Raw genomic sequence first — 25329 nt, forward strand, 5'->3', positions numbered from 1 at the left:
ACCAATTTAATAATATGAAATTTCATTTTGAGCGAACAAATGTATAAATGTACAGATGTTAAACTTAAAATCTTCCCTTTTGCATGTACAACAGCTTTACATGCTTTTGACATCTGGACAGTTCATTTATCCAAACATTCATCTAAAAAACTTCATGCCATCTTTCTTGTAAAACCGAAAGTGTTCTTCACCAGTAAGATATTTCTTTCTGATCTTGTGATTCAGTTCATCCCAGAGCAGTTCAATAGGATTTAGGTGCGGTGACTGGGCAGGCCATTCCATAATAGATAACACTCCAGCGACTCTTTACGCTCTAATAGGATCGGTTATATACTCCGGGTGTTTTGTTGTTGTTGTATGGTGAAGTTAGCTGCAGTCTAGTTGGAATTACATGGTATTTAAGTCTGAAATGTTGGCCATGGTTGCAGTGTTCCTTTCGCCTGGAATAAGTCTCCAAACTTTCCTGCTCCACAAAAGCCAAAACCATTAAGCTTCCACTTCCATATCTGACTGTTGATATGACTTTCCAGTGTCTTCTGTTCTTTCTTTCAATCATTCACTGCCCACAATGTGTGTTTTTGCCATTGACCTAGTTTGTTGCATATAAACAATGCGAACATGCATGTGTCTATTAAATATTATGCTCTCACTGCTGCGGCCCGGGTTCGATCTCCGGTCAGGGAACCAACCCCAGCCATTAGGGTTGCACAAGCCTTAGTGCCGGTCCCAAGCCCGGATAAATGGGGAGCGTTGTGTTAGGAAGGGCATCCAGCGTAAAACATGTGCCAAATCAAACATGCGGATGGTTCACTGTGGCGACCCCTAATGGGAGAAGCCGAAAGAAAGTTTTTACTGATAATCTGCATAAACGTGTAACTAATAGAACTAAGATAAAAAAAAAATGTTTACAATTGTTCATGTTAACTGTTACTAGTTATTTGTTAATGTAACAAATTTATTCTTGAAGACACAAGAAATCTTTTAGTTCTGGAGTTTTAAAACTGGAGTTTTAGTTCCCAACTAGTTTCCAGATTCTGCTCTGCACTGTTTGTTAGACTTTTACAAGTCCTGTTTAGAGCAATGAAGGGAATGCACTTGACATCTTATTCATATTTAATCACAACGGTGTTGTGACAGCTATGCATGCTGTACATGCTGCAAATACATGATATTTGAGGTTCCATGTTGCAGTTCATTTGCAAAACAGGTCTAAATATTTTATGAGACGAAGTTGAACTGCAGTAATTAACAGATTTCCCCAAGCCATTGTCCCAAACCTGCTGCTATTCAGTAAACACCAAATTCACAGAGGAAAATCCCACTATGTGTCACACCTGCATAGAGTATGCACTCACACTTAGACAGTCTGATATCAGTCACAAAGCATTATTTATTTATTTATTTATTTATTATTATTATATTACATAAATACATACAACAAAAATATAAAACACATCTGCAGCTTCAAACATAAAAAACATTGTTCAAATATAAAAAAAATCCATAACTAATAACACAAAAATCAGTGATGGCTCCATGTGATGTAAACTGTAGTTTTATAACAGTGTTTTATTCCTTTTACACCACAGCAAATTGCTAATGATAAAAGAACACAATGGGTTTTTCGATATCAGTTTATAGTTACAATTAATGTTTGGGAAACGAGTTCGTTCCTGTTAACACGTGTTATAGCCGGTTGTGGACAATAAATTTGTTACTGTACTTAAGCAGGTTTTTCACATATCTGTACTTTGCTGTAATATTTCCATTTGGGGAGACTTTAACTTCACTACATTTTTAATATCTTTTATTACATTTCAAATAAGTTTTTATTTAACTACATTTTGCAAAATCAGTTGTTCCTTTATATTTATGAGTAAATAAAAACTTAACCGGTCAAGCATGCAGCGAGCCTAATTTGAACTTGTTTTTATTGCCACTTCGTGCTATCTCCTTATTACAAACATTTTTAGTTTAGTGTCAGTCCAACAACAAGCAGAACGTTTTGAGAGAAAGGAATCCTAACTTTAACATAACACCTGTGGCGTTATTTGCACAATTTTATTAAAGTAGTTGCAAAGACGGTTTTGGGTTCATTTGAATAGATATTAATGTGTTTGATTCATTAATATTATTCTATTAATAAATTGGTGAGCTTAGAGTAACATTAGAGTCTTTTAACATCAACTAAGTTGATTAAAAGAGTCAACAGTCTTGTGACAAAAAATCATAATGGAACATTATAGCCATAATAAATCATAGTACTTTGTTTACTTAAGTATATAAGAAAGTAAATAATTGTGTACTTTTACTTAAGTGAAAGTTTAAAGGGAGAACTTTTAGTGGAGTAATAATTTAACCAGTGTATCTCTACTTTAACTCAAGTATGTGGTTTGTGTATCACTGGTTATAGCAGCTGTAATCAGTAATTTTCTTATCAACCTATTTTTTTTATGCTATCCTAAAGATAATGAGACCCAGACAACACCATGTTTGTTACTGAGACACTATCTCTTACTATATGTCTCTGAATCTTTTGATAATATTATGTATTTAAGATAATGATATAATCACAGTCTTCACATCTTTATGTTGAGGAACATTATTGTGAAATTGTTCCACAATTTGTAGAAAGTTTGTTTTGTTTTTTACAGATTGGTGATTCTCTTTCCCATCTTTACTCCTGAAAGACTCTGGCTCTGTACAATACTTATTTTATACTAATCATGTTACTTACCTGTTGCCAATAAACATATTAATTACAAAATGTTCCTCCAGCTGTTCCTTTTAGGTAACATTTACTTTGCAGCCTTTTTTATGTCCTGGTCCCAATTGTTTTTCAAATAAGGATTAAATGAATGGATGAAATATGGGTTCATTTAATTTGCATATCATTGGATTCTGCTTTTATTTACATTTTACACAGTGTCACAACTTTTTGTGAATTAGGGTTGTATATATCATATGATATATCCTTTAAAATCCTTTATATCCCTGTTTAGTATATCATATATTTGTAATAAACAGTATGTAATATTTTCTGGCCACTTTATTAGACTAAACGTTCTTCTTGATATGCATTTTAGGCATTAAAAAAGGAATGGACCACATTTAAATATTATTTAGAACATGTAATATTACTGTTAATAGTAGTAATTAGTAATTACTAATACTAGTTAGTAATCTAACTTACAGTAATTTGGCTGCTTATCAAGCAACACATAGCGATAATACATACCGGTACCTGACACTGGTACATTGAATTGATTCGTTGTTAAGTTTTTTTGTTAGTTTTTGTTTTACCTACTGTGCTTATACAAAAAGTCATTTCAGTGAACATGATGGTTAATAAAATGTTAACGTGGATGTAATCATCATTTCAACATTTCATTTTAGCTAATTAAAAAGACTGTTTGGTCTACAGTGCATGAAGCTTATTCATGTGTTAAATAAACTGAATGCAATTTTATTTACATTTATGGCATTTAGCAGATGCCCTTATACAGAGAGAGATACAAAGTGCATATCTCTATCAAAGTCTCTATCAATGAATAAATCAACACTGGTTTACTAGGTTGCAAACTTAGGATACCACCAGCCTAAAATTCTGTTGGGACTAATTATATCACACATTTAAAAAAAAATTCTTCTTACAGACATTGTCAGAAAGCAGCTTTACAGAAATCTGGGGTTAGATTTCAAGTTAGAGCTTAACTACGCATGCCATATACTGATAGGTTTCTTTTTTTGACACTGGTTCCTCTCTTGATAATGCTGACTTCAGGAAGAAACTTCTCCAGGAAGAAATCTCTGAGACAAAATGAGGAAGAAAGCTTGAGAGGAAACAGCCTTAAAAAGGGAACCTGTCCTCTTCTGTAGGAAAAACCGACAAGTTAGTGGGATTATAAAGCATTACCTTTGAACAATGGCGTACCACCGTCCTACATTTGCTGTGTGCATGAGCATACTGTGAACTTGAGCAAGGCACAATCTTTATGATTACAGAACCAGTTCTTAGGTACATGTCTACATTATCCACAGGATTATTATTGGGAAAAGGGTAGCTCAGTGGTTACAATGATTAACATCTAACCATTTACATTTACATTTGCGGCATTTAGCAGACGCCCTTATCCAGAGCGACGTACAAAAGTGCTTTGAGTCTCTAGCATTGAAAATATTTACACTGGTACGCAGAATTACAAACTTAATATAAATATAACTCTTGAATTCTACAAAGCAAACTTGGAAAGTGCTAATTTAAGTGTTTCAGGAAGAGGTAGGTTCCTTAATCGTTGCTTGAAGATAGTCAGGGACTCCGCTGTATCTAGGGGAAGTTCATTCCACCCCCTTGGTGCCAAAGTCTAACCAGAAGGTCATGAGTTCAATCCCACCACCAAGATGCCACTGCTGGGACTTTGGTCAAAGCCCTTGATCCTGAACTGCACAGTTGTGCGAATGAGACAATTGTAAGTCGAATATGGGTGTCCTCCAAAGTCTGTATATGTATTATTTGTAATGAATATTGTAAATGTAACTAGCCTCCAAAAGCTGGTTATAATACACCAGTCAGCTGGAGTTAATAAAGTTGAAAATGAATTTGGTTTGTTTCTTGAATAAGAGCGAAAATACGAATGTATATACCGACGCATTTTGATTGGCTGCGCTCTTCGGAATTCAGCTTCGTAATTGGCTGCGCTCTTTGAGGGGGCGGTGCAGCCGCGCGTTCGCTGCATTCTTAGGACGTAACCGTTATGTGCGATTTCATTTCCGGGTTGCGTCGGTGGGCGTGGACAGAGTTTCCTCAGGCTCCTCCCCCTCCAACAGGCAGCGGCTCTTCAGCTCGAGCCGAATCAGAGCACCGCGTATTAAACCCCCGGCTCGTCTATTCGCCCCATTGCCGCTCACAGGAGGAGTGAGGACGCACTGGGAATTTATATATCACCCTTTTTTTGGATTCGAAGCTTCCAGAAAGGTGGTCAAACTCGTTGAAAGGTTTCACGGAGGGTTTTTCCCTTCTCCTCCTCCAGGGAACGAGAGCCTCACATCTTCACCGGGACACAGCCAGGCTAACGGCCCTGAACGCTTCTCCTCCCCTGACTGAGGAAGCTTCATTGACCGGACACACCGAGTGATAACACGAAAAGCGGGCTAGGGTTTCCGTATTTTTTTATTCGGTTTTTTTTTTTGCAAGCTGAAGGACATTTTTGGTCGCCAGGACGCGCTATCGGGAGGCGAAAATGCCACTTTGTCAACATCTGTAAGCTTTTCTGATGAGCCACAGTCCACGCTGCTTCCTGCGAAGGATTCACATATAAAAAGGTAATGAACAGCTTCAACAGAAACTTGACATTCACCAACAATGCTTTCCAGATTTCTAAAAAACCAAACAAACTCTTTATTCTTCATTAGTGAACAATTAGTGTCTCCCTGAGCTTTTCCACCAATACAACCCCCACACTTCTCAACTCTGATCTTCATTTTCGTTCCTATTAAATAGTCCACAAGCTCCTAAAGATCTGTTAAGTATCAAGTTGACGGTGTTATCAGGCTTTAACTATGTCATGGCAGGTTAAAGAGCTTCCTAATAGCCTTAACAGATCGATGTCAGGGGCTGTGACATCAAAACACCCTGGCCTTGGAGTTATGACGTCATCAAGGTTACATTGAGACGGTCAGGAAGTTGTCGGTCAGACTCACGACATGTGACAGCTGCTGCCACGACTCTGGGTTTGATCACGTTGTGTGGGGTTTTTTTATGTTTATTTTGAGGATTCAGTACAGTTTTTGACGTTTGGTCAAGCAGAAGAAAAGATGCTCTTTTAGCTCAGCAATCGGCCACATGTCCATTAGTGGATTATAGAGTGCAGGCAAGATCTGATCCGGACAAATCCACATTTAAAATGAGGAAAACAGAAAGGTGTTTTGAGGGAACGATGCTTATGGTTCATCAGACCTGTTTGGGATCGTGATCAAATTGAGTTTATTTACAAGGGAGTCAATAATAAGAATTGAGGTTACAATCTGAATAGAATAGTTTGCATTACAATTATTAATTTAATTCAGTTTTTCTTGTATAGTACTCTAAACAGTGGATATTATCCAAAGCAGCTTTACAAAAATATATTGTGAATAGAAATTTCAGTGCCATAAATTAAGTCCCTGTAAATTATAGGGCAATGTAAAATAGTGGCAAGAAAGAGTTTGCTGAGATGACACGAGGACAAAACCTTGAGACGAACCATTTTCAGAACCATACTCATCTCAGAGACACCGAATGTCCATTCATTATAGTTCCATCATTGGTGAGGTTATCATCTGTTCACTGATGGAAACTTGAGTACAAAACTGTTCATGGCAACAGCACCCCAGCAGACTGTTTCTTTTAATTACAGTCCAAATCCATCTTCTTGAGTCCTTAATCCTCTACAGTAACCTCATGGATCTTTAGGCTGTTCATGTGGAACCATCTGCTGCAGCAAACAGTTTCCAGTTAAAGAGAACTCTAAACAGGTGTTGGGCATCAGGAAGCAGGTCTGAAGAACAGGGTGGAATAATGGATGATCAAACGGATTATTGTTATTGAAGAAAAAGTATTTGTCTGATGTGGACAATGATTTGTCAGTTTGTCTTTCTTTTCTAAGTCCGTTTTTCTTTTCTAAGACCCTGGAAAGCTTGAGTACCTTTACAATGTCTTTTTTTACAAAGGAACATTAGGCCTGCCTCAGATTCACAACACGGTTGGTGTGGATCTAAATCTAATGCTCATGTGCTATATGGGGCTGTAGCAGATTGAGTGGGATCGTCACGTATTGAATTGTTGCCTTAAGAGTAGAAATTGTATCGAAGTTGCACATCAACAGATGTTTTCATAATCAGAAGCACACAAACACACACACACACACACATTGGACGTGAATGGACCTTCAAACTGACCAAAATCATGCCATATGATTCACAACACGGTCGTTTACTATACGTTCACAAGAAATTTAAGCTTTCGGCTGTAGCGATTTTTCGCCTGACTTTTCTTCAGTTCCCCACTCAGGAAGTGAACTCCTATTGACCTTCAATTCCTAATAGTCAGAGGGGCTATACGGTGGTCAAGCACTCGCTTATTCACCATAGTGTCTATTAATGCTAATAGCTCAGGATCTTCATGTTCGTTATCGCTCACTGTTTGCTTTTCTCTCATCAGGATGGAGCGAACACTCTGTACTCTGGGAGAATGCTTTCAAAACGTGCGCGTGTTGTTTCGAGGGAATTGATCCGCAATGTATGACACGGGTGCAAATGGGGCACTGGATTCGACGCCTCTTCTTAAAAACATAAACATGCCACCGGTGTAATAAACAAATTCTCAGGGGGCAACGTTTCACCAGACCGCCGTTTTTTAAGTCCGGCCCCTCAGCCTGTAAAGCCCAGGAATCATATTCCACAAAAACAAACTCTGTGCTGTGTGTGAGTGTATATATATATATATGTGTGTGTGTGTGTGTGTGTGTGTGTGTGTGTGTGTGTGTGTATTGAGGTCTGAATAGCAGAATCACTGAAGTGTTTGTATTGAGGACGTGTGCAAAATGAAATGACCACAGCAGATCTGCAAAACTGTGAGCTTCAGCGAGAGTGTATGAGCTTGTGTACACCAGTAGTTATCTCAGAGAGCGTGTGTAAACTTTTCAGTTTTTGATAATAAACGAGTCTTTAATAAGCCATGTGTGGGGTCTTTGCAGGTCTGTGGTTTTGCGAGTGGCCACAGAACAATAGCGCTATTCTATAGGATTCGGCTTTGGCCGAGCAGGCACAGGGACCGACGCGCGCACACACACACACACACACACACACACACACACACACACACACAGAGCAGATGGAAAGGATCGAGTTCTTAACGGCACCTGGCTTCACCGTACAGGCCAGCTCACTATTCCCGGACACGGGGTTCGAGAAGGAGGTAAGAACCGGATTCCACGTCTATCAGAACAGCCGATCGAGTGCCCTCAAGGGTCACAGAGTTAATGAGAGAGACATGAGAGCGAGCGGCCATAAGTCCAGGATCTGCATCTGAAAGCTACTTTTGTAACAGATTTCTCAAAGTCATGCCTATAAGCCTCAGTTTGTAAAGAATGGTGCCGATGGTGTGGATAACACAAGGTAGATCTTGAAAACCTTTTTTTTTTTAAAGCCATGAGACTGAAGTACCGAAGCACAAATGAGCTTTTGAGCAACGCATCACATATTCTTCTGATAAATGGATAAATGCGCCTCGACGACTCGCTCGGTATACATTTCAGAGCTGGAGCCTTTTGCTGGCCACAATGCTCACTGGAAAATGTGTTTCTTACTTCCTTTACTGAGAGGGAAGTTACATCAGTGGTTACAAATCTTTGATTACTGTAGCAGAGAACTGTAATGTCAGACAGCATGTAACTATTTCTGAATTATTAAGAAATACAGAGGAAATTACGTTTTGGTTTCACAGTCCAGCTGAAAAGTCCTTCTGATTAAGGAGACAGATCGTGTTATACATACACACAAAGCGGAAATGCTAAGTGTGACTCGCTACACAAAAACAACCTGATCCAGCGTCTTTCACCTGGGAGGAGTTGAATCAAGAGTCCAGGCAGGTAAGGTAAGGTTTGAGCTGATCCAGCTCCTCTTAACTATGAGAACTCAGGCCAAAAGTCCAGAGGGTATAGTCACAGTTGAGCCACTTTTCTGTGAGGAGTTGACCCAAGAGTCCAAGGGGTGGATTCTAAACTGCGCTAATTTTTCCGACCTGTAAGGAGCGAAATTAAGGGTTGAGGGTGTGAAGTTTGAGATGATCCAGCTTCTTGTGCCTGGGAGAAGTTGAATCAAAAGTCCAGAGGGTGGCAGTTGAGCTTATTCGGCTACTCCTACATGTAAGGATTTGAATGAAGGGTTGAGGGGGTGAAGTTTGAGCTGATCCAGCTCCTCTTAACTATGAGAAGTCAGGCCAATAGTCCAGGGTGGTATAGTCACCAAATGTCCAAGGGATGGAGTCTGCCATGATTTAGTTTCTCCTGGCTGCTAGGATTTGAAGGCAAAGGAGTCCAGGAGTGAAGAGGGTGGTTCATTATGTTTCAGGTTGGAGTTTGGATTGGAGATATTTTATCTTCATCACAGAATCTTCAAACGAATGTTCCTCTAAGTATAGTTACACTCGATGTTGTGAAAAAAAAACAACTGTTGTGGAAAAAAAAACTGTTAACACTTCTGCTATAACAACTACAAACAATGGTTTTCACATCAGCTTCTCTTTTTTCTCTCTCTCACACACACGCTCCACCACCCCCTCATAGTGTATATGGCAAGCGTTGACACCAGAGATTCCTTCAACAAATGTGCACTATATATATCTTTTTCACAGAAAATTGATACCGATGTATTAGATATTATACTGAGGATGTTACCATGAACCTGGGATTTTAATGACAGCCAGAGTCCATTATTTAGATTTGGGTACTATGGTATAAAAGACATAGAGAAAACTATTTTGTTAAGTGAATGTGTATAAGCAATGTGAAAGCTGCGAGGCTTTAAGTGCAATATTAAGTGCAGTTGTTTGACAGAAAAGTCTCGTTTCCCTGGAAATAAAGGAGTATTCACAGCACCTGACATTTCGGAGGTCTTTCTCTTCAGACCCGAGTCGTCTTTCTGTAACGGAAACTTCCACAAACATCTTCCTCCTCAATCTGTGCCGTGCACCTGCTGCTCTGTAATTAAATTAAAGCTCATTAGTGCTGATTTGATCTCCAGCATGTTGCACAGTGTTGCACACCATCCATCATCCGCTGAGATATTATTATTTATTATTGTTTTTAATCCGTTCCCTTACCTCGAGGCGGAAATTGGCAGGAATGACGACCCAAGTGTTTAAATGTTGCTTCGTTTTTAAGGAATGACATTTATTTGTATTGAGCAGCAGTTCGGATTCAAATTACCGTATTTTTCGGACTATAAGCCGCCACTTTTTCCACACGTTTTGAACCCCGCGGCTTAAACAACGAAGCGGCTTATTTATGAATTTTTCCTGGGTTTTTCCCGGTTTCACAAACTTCAAGCCAAAAAACTGAGCCCCATAACATCAGACCAATGAAATTTCCGAACGGAAACGAAAAAACGCACCTCACCTGTGTTCTGAGCTGCACGGCTTCTGGAGAAAAACATTTTTTTTTTTTTTTAACGCACGACGATGCCAAAAGATAAACTCCCGAGAGAAATAGTTGTGAAAGGAAGGAGGAAGACAGTGAACAATGACTTTCTTGGTAGGCTACTGTTTAGATACAAGCCGTTGTAGCGCATTGAGTCTGGGTGAAGGGAGAGCTCGCTAACTCCAGTTGAAACAAAAATCATATAAGCACAGACAGGTTTCCAAAACTCGTGCTTTTTTATTTTATTTGGCAACAGCGTTAAGGTTTAGTCAAAGAAACTTAGAAATGAGCATCAGAAAATAATAAGGACATATTCCTCGGTCTTGCACACATGCAGTAATAGCGGAAAAATCCGGCGGCAGGCTATTCCCAAAATACCGCTCTGCTCTTAAAGGAGCCACAACATATTTCACCCGTTACACCGTGTAACAGACACTGTCGTTAAAGCCTGTGTAAAGTTTATTAGTTTCAATGTAGACAGCTTATAGACAGGTGCGGCTTATTTATGTTTAAAATAAAAATCTTTGTCAAATTCAGTGGGTGCAGCTTATATATGGGTGCGCTTTATAGTCCGGAAATTACGGTAAACTCCTGATTCTGGTGCTTGAATGGCCTACATTCCAGAGCAGTGTACATGTGATCTTTGTTTTCTGTAGAATTGCTGGTTAGCTTTATTTTGTTGATACAAAAGTATTGGGACACCTGTTTTTTTTTTTTCTTTCACTTGAACACTTTTGGGACGAATTGTAATGCCACCTCACCCACATCAGTACCTGCCTTTACTAACATCCATGTAGCTGAATGAGGATTAGCCCCTCAGGGAGATCTGTGTTATTGTAAGGGTTAAAATGGTGATCTCGTCGCTCGCCACGTACGCATTCCGTCCTAAATTAGAGCAGTTTACAGGGTAAATAATTCCTAGCACTGTGTGTGTGTGTGTGTGTGTGTGTGTGTGTGTGTGTGTGTGTTGATTTTTTTTTATCAATGTGTCAGTTACGAATACACAACATCTAAACCCCCATTGACCGAATCGGAAGTAGGGTTTAATTTGTTCTGCTTGTAGAGAAACTCTTACCATTGATTGGAAAGTGATCGATGAGAAGTGTTTGCTTTATGACATTTCTCCTGACAGCTATCAATAGTATCATATTATCTTAAAATGGATTGAGAAATGTTACATTTGTCTTTCTTTTTTTTTTTTTTTTTACATGCTACAGTTCATGATATACAACATATTGAGTTGATACAGCCGTTTACTCCCTTTCCAGAAGTGCTTAATTGTATGCCGTTACCGCAGCTCTGTATCACGTATTATGATCTGAACGTTTAACCAACCGCTAGGAAAAAAAAAGCACTCATGTTGCAGTTACAAATAATAAAAAAAAATCCTCTCTTGTCTAATAAAAATAAATGACTTTAAACGGAACGGCCTAAAAGATATAGCATTCTCCAATTTTAATTAAATTATGTACATTCTAAAGTTTACAATGAGCCACTTTTTAAAACATTTTGTGGCTGCAATACAAAAAAAAAACCCAGAGAAAAAAGTAAAAAAAAATACCTATCATTGCTTCCTTTTAACTCTGTGTGTGTGTGTGTGTGTGTGTGTGTGTGTGTGTGTGTGTGTGTGGAGTCATGCTTTTGATGATGCACCCATGCAGAAAAAAATTAAAATGGGGACTGTTTGACTGTAAAAGTTTTTTTTTGCATTTCAGTGTTTTGTACGCATGAGGCAGCGTAGGTCGGAACGTTCCAAAACTCCTAGTGATATAGTGAACAATAGCAACAAGCACAGCGGGTAATGAGCAAATCTACAATGCAAATGAGCTGTTAGTAATTTTCCACTAATGCGCCTGTGAGAAAGAAAGGGTCGTGTGCTTTAAGTTAGGATGAGCCTGAGCATTTTTACATTCAAGGCATTTGGCAGCCGCCGTTACCCAGAGCGACCCGAATTTATCCCATTTATACATCTGAGAAGTTGAGGATTGGGGGCCTTGCTCAAGGGGGCAAGCTTGCAATGAAAGTCCATGTTCAAAAGAATATAGACCTTTGCATATTCAAGCATATGTTAAACATGGACAATGTTCCCTGCCACCCTCTACATCTCTATTTCTTTTCCTATCAGCAGTGGCCACTATTACCAAAGAGACTACCGTAATTTCCTGACTATAAAGCGCACCCATATATAAGTTGCACCCATCTACACTAATGAACTTTTCACAGGCTTTAACCAAAGACACGTTACACACGGTGTAACGGGTAAAATATTTTGCGCTTCCTTTAGGAGCAGAGCGGCATTTTGGGAATAGACTGGCACTGCATTTTTCCGCTATTACTGCGTGTGTTCAAGACCGAGGAATATGTCCTTATTATTTTCTGATGCTCATTTCTAAGTTTCCTTGACTAACCCGTAACGCTGTTTCCAAGAAAAATAAAAAAGCACGAGTTTTGGAAACCTGTCTGTGTTTATGATTTCTGTTGCAACTGGAGTTAGCGAGCTCTCCCTTCACCCAGACTCAACGCGTTACAACGGCTTGTATCTAAACAGTAGCCTACCAAGAAAGTCATTGTTCACTGTCTTCCTCCTTCCTTTCACAACTATTTTTCTCAGGAGTTTATCTTTTGGCATTGTTGTGCGTTGAAGAAAAACGTTTTTTCTCCCGAAGCCGTGCAGCTCAGAACACAGGTGAGGTGCGTTTTTTCGTTTGCGTTCGGAAATTTCATTGGTCTAATGTTATGGGGTTTAGTTTTTTGCCTTGAAGTTTGTGAAACCGGGGAAAACCTAGGACAAATTCATAAATAAGCCGCTTCGTTGTTTAAGCCGCGGGGTTCAAAACGTGGGGAAAAAAGTAGCGGCTTGTAGTCCGAAAAATACGGTACTCAGATAATCATAGCACGTATACCCCCATAAAAACTGCTACTAATTAATAATAAAAACAATAGTCTTGGTTCGGTTTGAGGATGGTGGCCGTCAGCTGGTGGTGCTCCAGGCGACCGTCCAGTTTACCTTTGCCTTAAAAATAGTGGTGTTGTATTCGACATTTCAGAGAATTTGAAGACTCGAAAACCACATTAACCAGCCGGATTAGAGCTGTGCGTTTAGCAAGCCATCTGACAAATCTCCTGAGCATAGCAGAGCTGCCGAGGGTTGTCTTCCAAGAAAGCTGGCGAATGCTAACCAAGCAGCTGCAATCTGTGTAGGCAGTGGGGTATTTCTGCTCACACAGCACAGCCCCGCTATGGCACACCGCTCAGACGGCTGGCACGCTGTCACACTATCTGCCCTGATCTAACTAACTACTTCAACTGCTAGCAGGATCTGCATGCTTCCTGTCAGGGTTTCTTGCATCTAACGTTCTGTTAATCTACAATCCTCATTACGACTCCCTCTTCAAACATAAGACGAGGCACGTGAATGCTCTTCGGGAGTTCAAGAATCGGGCCTAGCTAACCGGAATTCATTACCTTCCTCTTCTGCATCTCGTCAGATGCTCCAGCAGAGACACAGCCGCGCCTTTTCTCCTCGTTCCCTCCTCTTCCTCCTCCTCCTCCTCAGCATGTCATTCTCAGGAGAGTCTCAGTCATATTAACTGAAAAATAATTGAGCCTTCAAGTGTAGAGGAGCTAAATAGTGAATGCTAATTATCTGATCAGTGGCACTTGAGACACGGATCTAAACGTGCAGTGCATGATAGGTCTTTATTTAAAAACACAAAAGAATAACAACAAAGCGAACCACGCACCTTCAGGCGAACCGGCTTGGGACCTAACGGCATTAAGTCTCCGTAGATTCGCTCCGCCGCGATTCCGACTCGGGATCAGGAAAGATTGAAACTTTGCAAAGTCATACGTGTATAGTGAGGACATGAAGTAAAGGTTCCTGCACCGAGATGCAAGAACTCCAGAGCTCAAGAACCTTGAGGATGGATTTGGACTGTAATTAATCACCAGTCTACTGCAGTGGTTCAGGACCACAGGTTGCATAAACAGTTCTTCATTCAAGCACCGATTACTACACACCTCCATAATGTGAGTGTAATGAATGGACATTTGGTGCCACCTAGATGAGGATGGGGTTCCCTTTTGAGTCTGGTTCCTCTCCAGATTTCTTCCTTACACCATCTCAGGGGTCCTCTGTGTCCAGTGTGTCCACTCTGTGTCCACTGAGGCTCACACATTAGGGATAAACTATTATCAGGAAAAACTTACAGGCAATAAACTTGCACATTCGTTCATACAACCTTTTCTGTGTACAGCTGCTTTAAGATAATGTCCATTGAATTTAGTTTATAAACTACACCTATCATGTATGTCCACTTTGTCCTAGAGGGGCTTTCTGTTACGGGGTTCGAAACACAATTAATCGAGTATTTCTGAGAAATGTTTGTACCGAAGCCTCCTTAAACACACATGTCTAAATGTCCAACCAAAAGAAAAAGACATTTTTGAAGCTTTTTATTTTGAAGAATCCTTTGGCGCCCTTAGCATGGTCAACGTTTATCACATTATTCTGTCCATGATGAATGATAAAGATAGGAAGGAAGGTAATAGGAGAGGAAGCAATGGAACGTAACATAATGTTGCAGATGACGAAGCCAAATGGTTTTCAGTGCACACCGAATCCCCTGTTCAGGGAAACGGATTTATAATTTAGGACGAGTCCAGAGGGAGGGAGCGGTGAAAGTTTTGCGGAGTTGAAGCCAGATTTTTTTAAAAAAGCAACGAGGGTAGACGGTAATGGATGGAAATGTATCTGGATCTGTACTTTAACAAAGTCAGCAGTAAGGCATATGTCCTGCCGGAGTGTGAAGTGTTGTATACAGGGTTCCTACGCATTTTGGAACAGTATGGAAAGTATGATATTTGAATGATTGGGTGATATCAAATTTAGAATTTGTAAAAAAAATAAAATAAATACAAAAGCTGCACTAATTCATTTGCATTTGAAAACGCTGTTTTCGTAAATGCCCTTGTGGATTAATGAGCACAAATCTTCACAGGGACACTTCAGAATCTAGTGGAACATCTTCCCAGAAGAGTGGAGGATATTATAACATTGGAATTGGATTTTCAAAAAAAAAACGTGAATCTTATGATCAGGGGTCCACAAATTTCTGTCCATGAGTTTAAGTAAGTCTGTCTGAGGGCATGGTATCCATCGTCATGAGTGCGCACACACACACACACACACACACACACACACACACACTCGCACAAAGAAAATTCGAATTTGATCATAATGACTGCATTAGAATAACTTCAGGTTGATATTCAGATATACATTCTGAATTTGTACCGTAGTGAGAAACAATAACTTTATTCAGCAGGAGCATTTAAAGTCACACTTCTGACTCTGTCTTTGCTCAATCGATACTGATATGAATTATTTTCTGAAAAACATTCCCCCCATTATATGCTAATTTTGTGTTGACAAACACCCCTTTCACACATCCAGTGTGTTTTAATTATGTCTAGAGTCTAATCGCACTTTGGAAAAAGTTCGTAGTCTTTTAAAAACAGAAGGAGGATCTCAGCCGTCAGTCAAACAAGGAGGCGGGTGGTAAACAGCAAGTCCTGATTAATGAAAGCTCACATTTCGTTCTAGTCCTTTTAATTAAAATGGCGCTTCACTTTGACTGATCAGGACATCGGCGTATATTTATTTTTTGGTGCCTGAGGAAGATTATATCGAGTCACCTCCTTTAATGAAAAAACATTTCTCTGCAAGCATCATCTGACACTTTGAATTTTTTAAGGGCTTGATTAAAGCTAAACGCTTGTCCGACTCACAGCTTGTCCTCGTTTATGCATTAAACTTGGAGCAACTTCATTTGGAAATGTAGCAAGTCCCTAAACACTGATTCTGTATAAACAGCTCCATTACATTGACTTAAAAGGGAAAAGTAGCTCCAGTTTGACTAACGAAACGAGTAACAGAGATAAAAACAGCATCAGTTCGTTTTCTATGTTTATCTGCCGTTTATGCAAAACGTGTCAAACGCATTAATAAAATTAAGCAGTGTTTTTGCTACGTATCAAATAAATGATCACACGAGTCATCGGCTTCTCTGTGAAAAAAGTGCCATTAATTGTCTCTTTTTTGTTTTTGTTTTTTGCCTTTAGAACGACGCAGAACTCAATTTCCTTGAAAACGAACAGGCGTGGAGTTTCACATGTCGAGTTCAGTGTAACGTGTGCCGCTAGGTTGAGCTCATTTGTCACATCACCTGCTGTTCCTCTCGTGTCACTTTACATGCACACCTTATTGAGAATAAACAGGTGACGAGCAGTCAACACTTTCGGTGTGAAAAGCTCTTAATGCATAAGAAATCTTTTTTTCTTTCTTTATTTAATTAGCTGTTTAAAACCATTCAAGGACTAGGAAAATTACACAATAGCAGTCTTGATCGGCTAATTGAACAGTTTTGTTTTACATCATCCATCAGTGGAGAGGGACCATCATGGCACCTCTAGGCAGATCATTTTGAACCATTTTCATTATTTGGAGAGATCAAGACTAGGAAAAGACTAGGCAATGCTTTCCAGTTTTGATGAACCGATCACCATTGTAGTTTTAGTTTCCTGTTTTTTGCTAATAGGAACGGAAACCCATGTAGTTTTCTATCGGCCTCAAGCATCGGTGTAATTTGAGATGCTTTTCTGCTCAACGCGGTTGCAAAGAGTGGTTCCGTGTTAGCTCAGACTAGTCCGACTATTCTCCCGTAACCTCTCCACTCCGCCGATCTACCGCTCACCGGATGTTTTTTGTTTTCTGCGACATTCTGGATGAACTCTAGAGGCCCTTGCGCAATATAAAAATTCAGATCCGCCATTTCAGCAACACTCAAATCAACACATCCGGTGCCAGAAACCAGTCACCAGACTGACTTTTTTTTTTTTTTCACCTTTCTGATGTTTCAAGCTTATGACCTGCATCTATGTGCTATTATGCACTGCGTTGTTGGCTGATTAGTTAATCGCAAGAATTAGAACCGCCATGGGTGGTTCCATGAAATTCCAGAGTAAGAACGGGAGCTTTGAGGATGGATTTGGACTGTAGTTAATGTTAACAGTCTGCTACATTGACTCAGGACTACAGTTTGCTTCTGATCACCATCACTGCACCTCGCAACATCGTACATCTTCAATAAATGGACATTCGGTGCAACCCAGATGAGGATGGGTTCTCTCTTGTGTCTGGTTCCTCTCAAAGTTTCTTCCTTATGCCGTCTTGGGGAGTTTTTCCTTGCCACAGTCGCCACCGGCTCACTTATCAGGGACAAACTTACGCTTGGAAAGAACATCTACATTTTTATCACCACATTATCTGTGTAAAGCTGCTTTGAGACTGTGTTCATTGTTAAAAGCGCTATACAAATAAAAATGAATTAAAGAATGAGCACATGTTCACGTCTAGCGAGGGCATGAGTACGTCTGATAAATTGCAAACATTTTGCTGGCAAAACGTGCAGCTTGTTGAAAAACGGAAATCGCGCGACTAATTAGATTTTTAATTTGACTTTGACACGGCTGCACGTTTTCTCTGCCAGTTATTACGCCATGTCTGCTCGATAGCCTCCTGTGAGTTTCGTCATACTCCGTGCATGCGTGTGTGCGTACACCAGAGACGGAGACGAGAGGATCTACAGCACTCCTAGTGTTCTCTTGTTACCGGTAGAGCTCCTTCTAAATGGGTCGTCGCTAGCCAAGAGGGAACAGAGCCAGCCTTGTCAGAGAAAACAGCCGAGCCACTAACAGCAAATGTAACATGAAACCACTAGCTAACGGGCTAACACCTGAGCCCTTAAATCCAGAAGCATCATGGGTATAATGGGGATCTTTTTTCTAATTAACTCAGTCAGGCGTTTCTGCCCCCTGCTTTTTTACGCAGCATGCATGGATAGACGGTGTTAGTCAGCAGAATAGAGGATTTCAAGGGCATATAACGGCTATAACGATGTTTTAGGGCTGTAATAATGAAATACCCACATTTCGGTGTAATTCGATGCCCTTTAAAAGGTGAAAGTAATACTAGTTACGGATAAACAATACAATAGATCATTATTTGACCTGATTCACGATGCAAGATATACATAGACACCAGTCCCCTCCAAAAGTATTGGAACAGCCCAGCCACAGTGTGAAAGCTTTACCCTGATTTCTATGGAGGTTGATAGTGATTATTATTTTTATTTTTTTTCTCAGCTCTTACTAGGTTTTGGTCAACAACTGTGGTTGTTTATTGTGGCTGACCTGATACATGTGTGTTTGTTAGCACCCCAGTGGATTTTCAGGGCAGTTTTTGTACGACACATTGCTTTTCTATCTTTATTTCCTCCATAGACGGTTCTCTAGTCTTCATGTAGGTTTATCCTTTTTTCTTCATTTACATTTATGGCATTTAGCAGATGCCTTTATACAGACCGACATACAAAACAGCTTTAAAAAAAAAAAAAAAAAAAAATATATATATATATATATATATATATATATATATATATATATATATATATATATATATATATATATATATATATATATATATATATATATATATATATATATATGTGTATATGTATATGTATAAAAATAATATAGTGTGTTTAAGGAAGAAGTAGGTCTTCACCTGCCATTTTTTCCACATTGAAAGTGACTCAGCTGTTTGGAAATCTAGAGGAAGTTCATTCCACCAACTCGTTGCCAGAACAGAATACAGTCTTGTATACCTACCCAAGAGCAGGTGGGATCTGAGGGAGTGTGGTGTATCCTCCCTTTTAAGCAGAGCTATCAACTGTTTAAATAATCAGTTTATAAGGCCAGACCACATATACCACGTGCCGTATTGGACACTCCAGACTCACACCCCATCATGTCATCACTGTAAAACACACGTGACCATAAAACACATATTAAAATTTACAAAGTCTTACATTTGCTGTTCCAGGTCTTAGATCATTCTAAACAGGTCTTAGTTTTCCGATGTCCATGTAAGGCCAACTCTACTGCTCAGTCTAAAAAAAAGTCTTACATTTGACTTGATAAAACCTGCATGAACTCTGCTATCATACCCACCTTGATCCTGCAGTGAAAATAGGTACTGATGCTGGCATGGCATTAAAAAACACCTGGGTGAGAAGCTGACACACACCTGTCAGTCATGTGCTCCAGTATTTTTGATTACTTGAAACCGGTGGGTTAAAAACGGTGCATCAGTTTGATACATCTGTGTTAACACCAAGATCCTACATTTAGGTGTAAATACCAAGAACGAAAGATTCGGGTTTATCGACTCTGCTTTTAAACTCAAACCCAAATGTCTACAAGTATAGACAATAGTAAACATTTCAGCTCAGTATGTGATTTTCTTTGAATGTGTGTTCACTGAGCTTTACCACACTCCAGATCTAGTGATGTTAAAATTAAGGTTGTGAAAGTAGGTAATGAAAAGCAAAACATTAATTTTGGATAAATATAATACCGTATTTTCCGTATAAGCCGCTACTTTTTTCCCACGCTTTGAACCCCGCGGCTTAAACAACGAAGCGGCTAATTTATGGATTTTTCCTGGGTTTTTCCCGGTTTCACAATCTTTAAAGCCAAAAAAACTGAGACCCATAACATTAGACCAATGAAATTGCGGAACGGATTCAGGTGAACCAATGAAACTCTTTATATTAAATCAGACACGCTCCCACTGAGTCAGACTGCACCACATCATAAATATGGATGAGGTTCCTCTGACGTTTGACCTGCTGCTCACTCACTAACTCCAGTTGCAACAGAAATCATATAAGCACAGACAGGTTTCCAAAACTCGTGCTTTTTTATTTTTCTTGGCAACAGCGTTACGGGTTAGTCAAAGAAACTTAGAAATGAGCATCAGAAAATAATAAGGACATATTTCTCGGTCTTGCACACATGCAGTAATACCGGAAAAATGCGGTGGCAGGCTATTCCTAAAATACCGTTTTGCTCTTAAAGGAGCCACAACATATTTCACCCGTTACACCATGTAACAGACACTGTCTTTCATTAAAGCCTGTGTAAAGTTCATTAGTTTCAGTGTAGACAGGTGCGGCTTATTTATGTTTAAAATAAAAATCTTTGTCAAATTCAGCGGGTGCGGCTTCTATATGCGTGCGCTTTATAGTCTGGAAATAACGGTATATATAAGTATAAACATACATTTATTTATGTTTGGCTGGGTTTCAGAATACATTGACAGAACACGCTTCAGATAACATCCTGGTGTCATTTAAATCGGATTCAGGACACAAACAATGAATGTAGATATTTATTTTAAACCGTTCAACGAACGCTCATGCTGCTCCAGATCCACTGTCCGCTCAGAAGACAGCATTCATATCGCACATGCTTTTATCACGCCAGTTATCTGTGTTTACAACAGCACTGAATTCTAAAGCATGTCGACTCATTCACAGGGACTTGCATGTTGAAAAAGGTATGAATGCTGAAGTGGTGATGCTCCGAAAGCACACAACTTATGTTGTTTAGTGTCGTTCGGTGTTTTGTGTTATGAAGCACCTTGGTGCTTGTTCCACTGTGTACTGAACTGTATATGGTTGGAATGAAAAATAAAAGCTCACTTGTTTTGCGTTTAAAAAACATCAATAGGTCTGTGAACGAGGCACAGACAAAAAGCCTGACTGATTAAATGTCTGACTGTTGGATTGTATTTTACCTTCACACTGATACGTTCTGGATACGTCCATCCAGAATTTCTCCTCGTAGGTGTTTTGATTATAAAGTTTGTCTCTACTGGCAGGAGAAACATTTGGAGATCGAATAATTATGTGGATTTAGTGCAAGGAGATTTTTTTCAAGCTGTAGTTTTTTTTTTTGTTTTTTTTTTAAACCAGACTGTTTTGGATCTCATGCAAAAATTGACAGAGAATTAAAGAGACAGGCCGCTAAATATTCGCAATAAAGGTAAACTGGACACGCCCATTCTGCATTTAGTGCCCATGTGCTGTTCTTTTTAAGCTCCACGCTTCTGGAAAGATGTTCCACTAGATTTTGGAGTGTGCTTGTGGAGATTTGTGCTCATTCAGTGTTAGGAAAATCAGGTGCTGATGTAGGGTGATTAGGCCTGGGGTGCCACTGGCAGCAAGCAGTTCCTGACTATACATCTAATAATAATACTGGATATTGGATCTTCACACTTCTGTGCAGCTCGGGACGGTCTCTTAATTCCGGAGTAGAACGCGTGCTTTTGAGGACGGATTGGACTGTAGTTGGTGTCGGCGGTCTGCTGCACTGACTCGGGAGTGCAGTTTGCTTCTGATCATCATCACTGTACCCCACAACATTGTATATCTGCTTCAAATGGACATTTGGTGCAACCCAGATGAGGATGGGTTCCCTCTTGAGTCTGGTTCCTCTCAAGGTTTCTTCCTTCATCTCGGGGAGTTTTTCCTTGCCACAGTTGCTCATCAGGGACAAACATACTTACAAAGAACATATTTATGTTTAATCACCACATTATCTGTGTAAAGCTGCTTTGAGACAATGTTCATTGTTAAAAGCGCTATACAAATAAAAATGAATTGAATTGAATTGAATTGAACTGGTAATATCAATCTTTTTCTTGTCTGGTTTGTTCTTTCTTTTCAGTTCTGGGTAATTATATTAAATTTTTTTGGTTTTTAATTTCTTCCCAACTTTTAAAACGATGGGCAGCAAAAATACATTGAGGGTTCTGTATGATATTGAAGATCACAGGTGCCGTAGCTTCAGTTTCTCATTCTGTTTCACTCAAGTGTGTGAATGAAATCATGGTCCTGCCCAAACGTGCTTGGCTTTTTTTTTTTTATATTTTTGGCTTTGGCCTCTCATCCAGCTGCAAAAACGTTTTTGAGTCCCAGAGAAAGAACTTGTTTTACTATGGCCAGTGAAAAAGTACGTGTTTGTCATTTGTTTTTTTTCTGTTTGAGAACATTTCACCATGTTGACGTTTTTCCGCCTTTTCTCCAGTGCCTAATGCGCAGCTCTTTGGCACTCTTGAGGCTTTTGACACAACAGTGTATGAAGTACTGTCACAAGGCTGTTGTATTAAAGTGGGGGTTTTCGCTTGAAAACATCATGCGGACAGAGAACTTTTATGTCTTTTCTGAGCTACATGGTCAGGGCCTCTGTGTGATAATATTGTTGTACAATTCCTTATGCTTTTATTTTCTTTTCTTTTTTTATTATTATAATTTTATACACACTTGATGTTGGCCGACAGTGTTGTTCTCCTCACGGGGGATGAAATCTCTCCGTTTTTTCTTAGTGTGTTTTTTAGTGTGTTTGTTTCTAGCTCGTGTAGAGTTGGCAGATGCTCATGTGTCTTACACACTGCTGTGTTGTGGGTAGGTGTCATGCTGAAGTGTTTGCACATGCTGTGATCCGGGTTGATTTTGTTTTCTTTCTCTTTCGCTCCTTGTTCTTGCTCTTCTTGCTGTATAATGTAGGGTGTGCACTATATTGGTAAAAGTATATGGACAGCTGAACATAACATTGGTATTTGTTTTTTGGGCATCCCGTTCCACATTTAGACCCATTTCCTGTTATTATAACCTCTAATGGGGAGATGTTCCACTAGATTTTAGAGTGTGGTTAAGGAGATTTGTGGTCATTCATCATCAGATCATTCAGCCACAAGCGTGTAAGTAAAGTCACGTACTGATGTAGATAAGGAGGTGCAGTCAGTGTTCCAAATCGATCCAAAGGGTGGAGGTCAAAGCTCAAAGATTTTCCACTATAACCCATGTAATGCATATCTTTATAGAACTGGCTTCTAGCTTCACTTCTAGTTCAAGTGAATGGAAAATGTAATGCTACCGCATCCAATCCAATCCAATCTTATACAATTGTGTGCCTCCTATGTTGTGGTAAGAGTTTGGGAAAGAACCACATATAGCTGGAGAAGTCAGATGTCCCAATACTTTCATCTCTGCAGTGTATGTTTGAGGAAAAAAAATTAAATTACACTAAACTGCTACTTTCTAGCAAATGTTTCAAATAGAACATCTGTACAGCATCATTTTAGTCAGATGTCTTCTTCAGATCTCCTGGCATCGTGTTCAAACGAGTCCCAGTCGTTCTGATTTGCATTCTTACATTTTAAAACAAAGCAAGTTCAGCGATGACGACAAGCAACTTGCCAGCTGCCAGAGGGAAAATAGGTTATGTTTCTCCTGTCGCACAATAAACAGTCTCTACCTGAAGCCTTCCATGTGCCAGCTTTTTGGAGTAAAGAGCTCAAACTGCCCTCTTTTGTATACATAAGCGGAACAAAATGGCCCTATTTGCCCAGCATTTCTGTTAACAGCCAGAGAGAAAAGGACCTGAGATCGTTCCCACTTACGAGAGATGAACAGAGAAGCCAAAGAATTGGCACCACATGCATGCTCTGTCGTTATTAGTGCAACTTCGAATTGTTTCGTGTTTGATTTCTCGCCCAGCATACTGTAGACGGACGCTCAAATCTGATTGGTGCATTTCTTTTTTGCATAACAGAAAGCACACACTGACTGTAAAAAAATAATAATAAAAAAAAGAACGAGAGGTTTGTCACAAAGCAGCTTATAGATCAATCGACTGTTATTGAAATTAATAAGTGTATAGCTAATGAGTGAGCTGGTGGCAAAACTCCCCGAAATGACATGAGCGAGAACCAGAGCCAAAAGGAAACCCCATGCTCACCTGGGTGACTCTGGGTGATAATTATATATAAATTCCTTTTATAACCGTGTGTTTCTCCTGAAGTTTAAAGGGTGTGGAGACTTCCTATTTCAAAAACAGTTTAATTTCACTGATAACCATCGTTTAATTTCACGTTATTCAACTCGGTTTTATTTTGTACACCAATTTTAACAGGGGACATTGTTCCAACGCCGCTTTTTAGAGTTTAAAAGCTTATAAAATTAGAATTTGAAAGTTATTGCCTACCAGTTTTTTCCTAATGATGGGAGCGACAAGGAAAAACTCCCTGACATGGTACGAGGAAGAAACCTTTAGAGGAAATATTTACATTTACAGCCCTTATCCAGAGCGACTTAACAGTCTTATCATTTATCCAGCCGAGCAGTCAATGGTTAAGTTTCTTGAGCAAGAAACTTACCCACTTGGTGTAGCTGGGATTTGAACTCATGACCCTTTGATCAGAAGTCCAACATCCTACACACTTTCCTAGGAACCAGACTCAAAAGGTAATCCATCGTTTTCTTATTGTCGATGTGTACTGTTGAGTGAAACGTTCACTGACGCAAAGTGCATTCCTAAGCCATTGCGGCACTCTGTTTATATTAATCACAGTCCAAATCCCTCCCCGAAATTCTTGACTCGTTCTTCATGGATCTTTAGGCTGTTCACGTGGAAAAATCCTCCGCTGGCCTCCAATTGAAATATACTTCAAAAATTGCTGTTTGATCCACAGTTTTGTTCCGTCAGTCCGGCGCTCCTGTTTATTTACTTGACCCTTGGGTTGTGTTAATCTCGTACAGCATTGCTCTACCCCCTGCCGTGAGCCGACCCAGATCTCTCCTCCTAATGCGTGTTTGTAGAGTTGACAAATGGGGCACGGGTTCTTCATTTATATGCTAATGGAAGGCTACAGTAAATTGTAATATATTCCCAATATACCCACATCTGGACAATCCAACTGCTGGCCAATCTTAATAGCTAGTCTCCTGTTGTATAGCTGTGTAATAACTAGTTTGCCCCCAGGCATGACTGGTGATGATTGGATGATTGGTGGAGCAAGTGTGTATAAAATGCTACTTATGTATCCGAACAAGTGTCGTGCACAGGTTTTCAAATAGACAGGTGCGAGACTGTGAAGAAAATCCACATCTGGCAAGATGGTGTACAAACCGCGAGGACAACAGAGTTTCTTTTGAGCAGGTGGTATTTATGTTCATGCACCCTGTGAGATATCTTACGGAACAAAACAAACAGTACAGGTTTGAGTAAAGGTAATGTACCTGTTGTAATAATTTACGCTATATGGACATAAGTTTGTGGACGCCTGACCATAAGATTGGTATGTGGTTCATGAGCATCCCAAATGTAGTTCCTATTTGCTGTTATATTAAACTTCACTGGGAACTTCTGGGAAGATGTTCCACTAGATTTTGGGGTGTGCTCGTGG

The 25329-nt window shown here is 39.6% G+C and overlaps 1 protein-coding gene across 1 annotated transcript in view; it reads left to right on the forward strand.

Annotated features, from left to right (window-relative positions):
* The first annotated feature begins 4709 nt into the window (after positions 1-4709).
* galnt1 (UDP-N-acetyl-alpha-D-galactosamine:polypeptide N-acetylgalactosaminyltransferase 1) overlaps positions 4710-25329 on the forward strand; it is a 120786-nt gene continuing 100166 nt past the window's right edge. The window contains exon 1 of the mRNA XM_046834029.1: positions 4710-5322. The gene's annotated coding sequence lies outside the window, so the exon portion shown is untranslated. The remainder of the gene's footprint in view (positions 5323-25329) is intronic.

This window comes from Silurus meridionalis, chromosome 21 (assembly GCF_014805685.1).
Source record: "Silurus meridionalis isolate SWU-2019-XX chromosome 21, ASM1480568v1, whole genome shotgun sequence".
NCBI classification, from domain to species: domain Eukaryota; kingdom Metazoa; phylum Chordata; class Actinopteri; order Siluriformes; family Siluridae; genus Silurus; species Silurus meridionalis.